Source organism: Lissotriton helveticus, chromosome 9 (assembly GCF_964261635.1).
Source record: "Lissotriton helveticus chromosome 9, aLisHel1.1, whole genome shotgun sequence".
NCBI classification, from domain to species: Eukaryota; Metazoa; Chordata; class Amphibia; order Caudata; family Salamandridae; genus Lissotriton; species Lissotriton helveticus.
Window position 1 is genome coordinate 535,438,939 of NC_136070.1, and position 9,423 is coordinate 535,448,361.

The 9,423-nt window shown below is 44.7% G+C and overlaps 1 non-coding gene across 1 annotated transcript; it reads right to left on the reverse strand.

Annotated features, from left to right (window-relative positions):
- Nucleotides 1-1,309: 1,309 nt before the first annotated feature.
- Nucleotides 1,310-1,382, reverse strand: TRNAL-CAA (transfer RNA leucine (anticodon CAA)). The gene has a single exon. It is a non-coding gene; the product is annotated as a tRNA-Leu (tRNA).
- Between the last annotated feature and the right edge of the window lie 8,041 nt (nucleotides 1,383-9,423).

Sequence of the window (9,423 nt, forward strand, 5' to 3'; positions counted from 1 at the left end):
CTAGCCATGTTAGTTATAGAAGGCGAATAAGCGTGTAACTTGTACACAAAACCAATAAAAGCTCAACACATTATTACACGTCCCCGAAGGGCACCCAAGAACACTGGAAGGAACTCTACCCTTTGAGCAAGTCCCCCGTATCCGAAAGTATTGTACCATTGAAGAGGACTACCTCACAAATGCCAATTCGCTCTCTAATAAGCTTAGCAATGGAGGATAGCGCACGGAATTAGTTCAAACTTCTTTAAAAGGACATGTTTTCCCTACGAGACCCTTTCAGTATTCCAAGGCAAGTACTAATTAATCCAATTATTAGTGTACTGAAATAAAACTGGAAAATTATTATTCAAAGAATGTGTACCCACTTCTAGTCGGGGGTCCAGACTAGACTACATTTCCAATTGAAATGCGAACCAATTCCTTCTATTTTGTAAAAATGCCCTTATGAGAAGTTGTACCTAGGGCAAACCACTCAGGCAGTAAAGTCACGGATTTTACAACACCGGTACCGCATCAAGTGCGGTACACGAGCAGCACCGTGAATCCCTCTCAGGACCCGAACCGAGTCAGGTATCGGAGCGCTTTACATAGGAGATTAAGTGGCAGGGCGACACCGTGGCCTGCCATGAAATGACGGAAGAGGCAGAAGCACGTTTATGAATATAATTCGCGTTCTCAATTGGAACGCCCAAATCTATTCACGATTATTTCTTTATCTAAACAATATAGTACCATGAGACTTCATTGACCCTGCATAAGTAATTTAAGAGCTCTAGCAACCGCCGCAGGGCGACACCGTGGCCTGCCATGAAATGACGGAAGAGGCAGCAACATGTTTATGAATATAATTCGCGTTCTCAATTGGAACGCCCAAATCTATTCACGATTATTTCTTTATCTAACAATATAGTACCATGAGACTTCATTGACCCTGCATAAGTAATTTGAGAATTTGGCGCGAAAGCTATTGTGTCTCATTTAAACTCATGGCGCGATGTTCTCGTGGACAGCGCGCGACAAACCTGCCTCTGCTACCCCTGCGGGCTTCATTGCTTCATTGGACCGAACATTAATCAGCAATGACAGAAGCCCTCTGACCCTCAAAACGAAAGACTCATCTACAAAGGTCCTAAATGTTTCATGTTCTCATCTATCCATTGCCCTCCAAAACAATGTTGGCATTGAACCCCAAACGCAATGAATCAAACACTAAAACACAGCATATGCGTCCCAAGGCCAGAACACCTCCCTATGTCACTCGCGTGGTTCCCTCATATTATTGACTTATAATGTGTCTAAAAAACACCATTGCCAGAACCCGGGATCGAACCAGGGACCCTCAGATCTTGCGTCCAAAGCTCTACCAACTGAGCCATTTCGGCACCGGCCAGCCCACGTGGAGGGAGTTTCCCACATGCGGCCCTCCGCGGCATAGGACACTTAAATACAGTAAATGCAAACAGCAAAAACAAAAACCCCAATGTCCTAGGGACATGCCAGTCAATGTGCGAGCTCCGCCACCCATGGTCCTTCCGACCACCCAGCCGTGTGCACAGCCCACGAACACGCAACATCCAAAAACTGGGCACTTCCTTTCAACTTAATCACCTCTATTCCGCCGAAAGCAGCCATGCACTGCCCGTCCAGCCGTCCTCCGGTGTTTCTTCCTGGGCCCTGTCCCTGGTCCGAGTTGCCAGTCCTGCCGCTTCCCCTGTTTCCAATCGCCGTGCGCATCTTCCAGACCCCCTGCGCGAACGAGGTGCTATCCCTCCTCGGCTCCCCCGATCGCCCTCAGGGAGAACCGTCCAGCCGTCCTGGCCACCAACCCTGCAGGGAAACAAAAAGGAGACCATCACTCCGCCCCGAGCGCGGGGCCGTGGCAGTCGCGTGAAGGCTCTGCCCATCCCCCGGGTCTCCAGAGCGGCTGGCTCCACGCGGCTAGCTCCTCCAGGAAACAGCTTGCCACACCTGGAAAATAAAGGGGGAAAAATTATTATAACAAAGAAGCCCCGAGCGCGGGGCACACCGTTTCGGCGAGGGAGCGTCCAGGGACAAGGGGGTCTCCTGGGCGCTCCCTATCTCTTTATTCCCGAGGGGCCAGGTGGCCCCTCCTCTAGCCCGCCCCCCTTGACCCGGACCCACTTCCCAGGATCCGGGTCAAGGTGGCCGCCAGCCAACCGGCGGTGGGCCGCGCCCCCCAGGGCACGCCCCCACCGCCGGATGGCAACAAAGGAGATAGTGGGGGCGACGGTCGCCGCGCCGCCATGCGTGCGGGGGGGCCGAGGGCCCCCCCTTTTCAGATGTCGTGTTTGATGGCGAGTGCAGTGAAGTGTTCTTATCGACACATGTAGGATAAAAGGCTGAGCCAGCCTCTGGGGGATTCGAATCCGTAAACTACATGCTACTTTACACACAAATCTCAGTTGAAGGAACAAAACCTGCTGGGGTGTCTGACCGAGTGATAGTTTTGTCGCTAGTTTAGAAACCCCACTTTAAGGAAAGTGTGACATAAATATAGCAATACAAATAAAATAATAATATTCATGGATTCAGCCAGACCCCCCCTTTCTGGTTCCATCCTCCCCTATCAGATTTACGTTTTCTGTACCTCGCAAGAAGACCAAATAATTGCTCTATCCAACATGCACCTACCTGATTTACACATGTTTGTGCCTTCGAGGCTGCAGCTTACAGTGCAGTAAAACACATATTAGTCTTGGAAGGTAAAAATGAAGAAACAAACACCAGAGAGCTGGAAATTACTATGAAGACATTAGTGAAACAAAACCCCCTGAGCATTTTCCTCCCATTAATGGTGAGAGGAGGTTGACTGCGGTCCATCTCAGCTCATCTTTTTATGAGTTTGCATTCAGGTACTTGTGGCTTTTTTTGTCTCATTTTTATAGTTAGTCTTACAGATGTATGTACGTAAAGTCAAAAACAAGCATTGGCAAAGCCAGCTGGCCTGGCTATAACAACTTAACCGCGGCAGCAATTCCGCCGCGGTTCGGGATGTTCCATTCAGTGGGTGGGGCCGCATCGGCCAACGGACGTGTGCAGCACTACGGAGATAGTGCTGGCGACGGCTGTTGGCCAACGGGCGCAACAAAAGAGTTAATGTGCTAACACATGTAAACACAGGCATTCACAAATGGTGTTGACACGCATTGCATGCGCAAATGCTGTTGATCACATTACATCCTGCCCTGCTCTCTTTTCTTTGCCAATACTTGGGCAAAAGTAGCAAAAGAGAATTGCTTTCTGTGTTGAACACCTCTAGGAGATATGAATGTGACAAACAGCGTGACGATTGAGTGCACTTTTCAGATTTCAAATAGTTCCACATGGAAGAACTTCCCGGAATAAAGACTGATATACCAAACATCCAATTATGTTCACTTTCCCTGCTTGTCCCACGTTTTGATATCTTGTGGCCAATAATCAAATAGACCGATGCAGATAGGAATATGCTCATCCTCAAAGACATTATTATGCATCAGTTTATGGAGAACACATGCTCGACCTTTTGATAGTGATAGTGAATATCAGAAATTCAAGAATGTGCATGATGAACTGTCAGTTACACAAGAAGGGATTATTTTGTGAGGCCAAGAATTGTAATTCCTGACAGTCTACAACAGCAAGTCATTGAAGTGGCACAGGAGGGACATTGTGGATTTGTCACTACAAAGCGAGCCCTACGCAGCCGTGTTAGGAACCCTCATCTTTATGATCACTTAGAGAGAGAGCTCCAAGCTTGTCAATTGTGTAACTGTTTATCTCCTAATACAACACAGCATTCTTTGAACATATCAAATCTTCCAAAATACGTCTGGGAGAAAATTGCAGTTTACCCTTTGAAAATGGTCATTACCTTATAGTAATCATAGATGAGTACTCCCGGTTTCCTTTGGTGGAAGACCTTTTGCCAATCACTCATGATCGAGTAGTTGAAACACTAGAAGGCATATTTGCAACCTGGGGTGTTTCGTCCATTATGAATTCTGACATTGGCCTGCCATTCAATGGTAAGGAATTCAAAGACTTTCTTCCTCATTTGAACATCAGGCATCATAAAAGCATGCCTCTATGGCCACAGGCTAATGGTGTTGTTGAACGTTTTCTGAGCACTCTAAAGAAAGCTGCTCAGCGCTCTGCACTAGAGGGACTAGCGCTCAAGTCAGTTCTTCATTCTACTCTTCATGCCTACAGATCTACCCCTCATAGTACAACCGGCGAACGCCCAGTCACCCTGATGTTAGGCACAGCCATGGGTACCAAGCTGCCCCAGTGGACCACTGAAAGAACCATTGATTCCAAGAAAGTTTGACTCACTGATTCAGCTCCCAAGTCCAGAAAGAAGACTTATGCAGACAAGCGTTGATGTGCTCGGGACATTATGTTTCAGAAAGGAGATCGTGTTCTTGTCAGGCATAGGTATAAACGCAACTCTGAGGCTCCATTCGATGCTGACCCATTGCAAGTTGTGACTAATAAAGGACATATAATCACTGCTCACCATTCAGGAAATTCCATTACGAGCGATTCCTCACATTTCAAGCACTTGCTCCGGAGTCTGTCTGTTCCAGACATTCGGAGTGAGACTCTGTCATCAGAGGGCCAGGAGAGTCCCAGGACTGCATCAGTGGCTAGCTCACCAGTGCCTGCTGCGGTTATTTCTCCTGTGTCCACAACAACATCTAGAAAAGTGGGTTGAGCACCTCAACGACTCATTGAGGAACTACAATGTATATATGTTTTGTTTGTATTTTTTTTATTGAACAAAGGGAGAGATGTTGTGTCTTGTGTATTATAGACAGCAGGACACCTATGGTCCCTAATGGATTCCATCGTCTAGTGACATAAGTGTTTGGGTGTGGTTAATAAAATTCATGGCACAGTATGTGCCACTTACTGGTTACACTCTGCGAAATAAAGACACGTAATACAGAGCTCCATGTGTGACATCATTCCTTTACATGCTGCCGGGCTGGGAAGGATGCGACAGTGAAGATTAATTAATTTGTCCAGAATACCAGGATGTTGAGCCAAAGCCAGATTTGAACCTGGTTCCCAAGGTTCCAAAGTCTGAAGCTCTAGCTACTAAGCCACTTATCCCTCCTCACAGTTACTGAGATACCAGCCTACCAGTGTTCAGGGTCCTTCCTAACACTAACCCAGGCATTGCTAGGCCTTCCAAGAGATCAGTGGTGTTGGAATTGTCCTAACATAAACACAGGTTAAAAAAAAATATGTGTGGTTTTAAATGATACTAATCATATTGTAGCTGTGACCTCTAGAAACCACGGGAGGTTGCAACCATGACATGTTGGAAGATCGCATAATTTAGGTCCCTGTATCCGAAGGTGACTGCTGACCAAAACTGCCAGCTCTGTGATAACTCTAGTCACCTGGGAGGAGCTTTATTTTTAACTGTATCCATTGAGAAATTAGATTAGGCAAGGCTTTTCAGATTCAATATCACTCTTGAGACTACGTCATATTTAATAAAAATGCACAAAAAGTAGTTTAAAATGCCAAAGAACTATGAAAAACTGACCTTGACTGCCATCTCAATCTGCCCCACCAATCTAATGTAGTCCAAGGGTACATCAGCAGACTCCCATGTAAACATTTTTATCACTGAATGGGGTTCAACTCTCATAGGACAGCATTCACCTATTAAAGTGCATGGTAGCTGTTTCAGACAAATAAAATGCAAAAATAACAAAGACCCTGAAACAGAGCCAAGCCGTAACGTTTGTTTTTAGGTCTCACCTAGATGCAGCTTTTAGTTGTTGAAGACTTAGGGCCCGATTACGATGTCGTTAGGAAAGGCTACAAACGAGATTCAGATTAATGGAATCCGATTCAGAGACTATGTTTCAGACAGAATCATTCACCTTACTGGACGACCAAGTACGATGCTTGGAAGCTGTCCAGGCTGACCGAATCAGTTCCGAACGCAAGTCAGGGGGACGGTTTCCTAACAAGCGAGTACAATGACCGATTCGGACAGCCATACCAACTCGATTTTGCAGAGACGAAACAGCTGTGAGAATCAGACTTTGGGGCCAGTAAAAGGCCCCTCTTCACCTGGAGCCCTTTGAATCGGTCGCTGGGGGATACCCATGGGTCCCCCCTTTCCATGCATGCACAATGTGGCCGGCACCATCGTGTGCCCGCCAAAGTGCGCACACTTTTCCCCATCCCTCCCTTTTTTCAATGGGAGCCTCTGTTCACGTTGGTCACACAGGCTCCCATTAAATTCAATAGCAGTCTGACCGAACCGAGTCCGTAAACATACAGACACATCATAATCAGTCGGTAGGAAGCCTGGAGTGCGATTCATAAGGAAAGCTTTCCAGAACCGACTCTTCCTGATGGCTTTCCTAACGACATGGAAATCGAGCCCTCATTTTTGACTGTACCAATACTTACAGTTTGCTTTGGGCCAGCCCATTGCTTACAATTGGTTAGATTTCTTGTTAATCTCATTTTATTACATCTTATACGATTTGCTCCTTCCTCTTCCTGAATTTATCCCTTCCTCTAAAGCATGGCTTCTTTACCATCCTTTCAATTGGATGGCTTGTTTCATTCAACGGCTCAATGCCACAGAACTACTTTTTGCTTTTTCTTTCAGCACTCCATAGGAGTGTCTGGTGCATGTGTGCTGTTTTCCGATAATATCATAGCTCTACAGCACTCTACTTATTGCTCCGCCCCTTAGTTCATCTGTGATGTCACCACCCCTCATCAGCTTTTATGTTTTTACATTTATTTATTTGAACACCCACCCACACCCAGCTCCTCCATGCTCACTCAGCTGCACCTACAGCTCAGCCGTCTTTACTCAAACACCAACCCCACACCTGCTCCACCACACTACCTCTCCCACCCAGTTTGCTGCCAGATCGCTCCTTTATTTAAAATATTGAACAGCATTGGCAAGAAGCATTGGCAAGACCAACCAATCTTTATTTGCAAATCTAAAAGGTGAGACGTATTAGATTAGCCAATGCCTGTTTTATCTACGACTTGAGCATTTAGGGCTAGAAACTTCACCCATATATTTTCACTGTTATTCTTAAATGTTACTGGACTTGCATACTAATGTATTTATTTGATTCTAAAACTGGCTGGGGACAGGGGGGAGAAGATAAAAAGACAAAATATTTATCTGCCTCAAACTTCATACCTTCATACCACATTTTATCAGTTAGGCCTTGACTATTCAAACAGGTTACATAGGAGTATTAAGATGACTTTGGAAAATCAACTCTATATCTTAGGTCAAGCATTCAGCATCTGGCCAGTATGGACAGGGCCGGACTGCGAACCAAAACTGGCCCTGGCAAAGTGCTCGGCCGGCCCCCCGGGTGGAGGTTGGGGGTGCGACGAGCTCTTTGACGGGGCTAGTTTTTGCCCGAATTTGTCACAGGGCTGATTTTGCAGCTATGCTGCATAAACGGCCCTGTAACAAAAACACCCCCCAAGGGCCCAAAACCGGCCCCCACCCTTGCGGCGCACCGGGGGATTGCCCGGTGCCTGCAACGGCCAGTCCGGCCCTGAGTATGGAACACAAGCATTCTGATACTATTTCTGGGTGACCCCTACAACTTCAAGGTTAAAAAAAAAACACCCTTGTCCACAACAACTGAGGTCATGGCATGTTCCTCTCAATTTTATTTGAGTGGTGATGAAACATGACCATGTTCTTTCTCTCCATAGCTAACAATTCCTTCTTGTTATAGGAGAATTTAGCTATGTATGTGTGTCCCATTGAAATCATTGTTCAACATGAAACATTGGTAGGGGCAACAACCTGAATAAGTCTGAGAGACAACGACAGAGTAGGCTGACATCTGATATTCTCTGCAGAGAGGGAATTTTACTGTTCACTGTTTGCCTTGCACAGTTCCTATTGTCTACCATACTAAGGCTAGGTCAGACCTGTGCATATGTACAAATGGTGTATTTGGGGTGTAAGGTATCATGGGGCGCATAAGCCATCAGAGTGAGGAGCGCAGGACCCTAGGGCAGTTTGTAGCTGGTAGTATGGATCACATGGCTGAAGTATACTGAATGGCAAGTGAAGGACTGAGCTATCTAGGATAACGTGGACAGACATTGAGGTAGCTAAGAGCAAATGCACAGCCTATACTGTAAGGAGAGATAGAGAAAGGTAGTTAATGGTATTAATGTTAAAAATGTTTATATTATGATTTTTTAACCAGTTTTAGATCCTCATACAGGTTGTTTTTGTATGTGCACATCGGGACAGGAGTTTTATTTTTATGATATAGGTTTGATAAAGAACATTAAAGGTAATGTTTCTTTTTTAAAACCTATTTTTATAAAAGATAACGTTTTTTTCTAAATATTGCTTCATGTTTTTTACAAATTCTCTACACTTCAGGAAGTAAGAAGTAATTCTGGATTTACATTTTTGTATTTTTTTTAAAGGGGTCTACATTTTTTAAAGTAGATTCTTTTAACTAACTTAATGTTTTTTCCCGATTTTTGTTGTGCTGTTCAGATTGTGAGTAAGAGGAAGTAGGGATGGATTTTTAGAAACCTTTTTTACCTAGGAAAGAAAATGTTTTGGATTTTGACTTGGATTGTTCTCTCTCTTCATTTGTTCATAATGTTTGATGAGTGGAGTTAAGAAAACTCACTAATAGTTTAAAAAAGACTTCTGCAGGCAGGGATTATACTTCTTAATTTTTTTGAGAAATACATTGTGAAAAATGTCAGTTTAATTCATTTTCAGTGTAAAAACAGGAGAGTAAACACCATAAGTTGTTTTTAATTTCAATAGTGTGCAATGTATGCAAGATTGTCTAGGTACTCCGAAGCACCCATCAACAAAAATTGTTGCATTTTGCCCAAAAGTCTCTCTAACATTTCTTTACTTGTTTAAGAAGCTTGGGGATTCAGAGTACCTGACAACGATTGTGCCATTCTCATTTCTTGGAAACTTTGTTCCTGAGGTAACGGGTTTTTAGGAACCCGCTGGTGTCAGGGGATAACACCCGAAGACCTCTGAGTTCTCCCTTGTTCCGGACCACAGAAACACGGAGTCTTCTAGTCGCAGTCAAAGATCAAGTTTTATTGGTAGCTACCAAGTAACACGTGTCCCAGAAGTACACCACACGGAGAGTAGGTTCTAGGGAGACTGTTCGTTTTTACAGAACCAGCCGTCTCCTTATATACAAAATATATAGCTGCAAGCAAGAATTCCTAAGTTTATGATATGGCTATACACATATTTCTACAATAATACAAAGAGCGAAGTCATGTAAGCAAGCCCATACTTTAGATGTCCAGTTTGTTGATAGATTACCCAGTTAGGCCTGGAACTCCCATCAGATATCGGTGAAACCTCAATAAAGAAAGGTACAACCCAGTCATAAAACT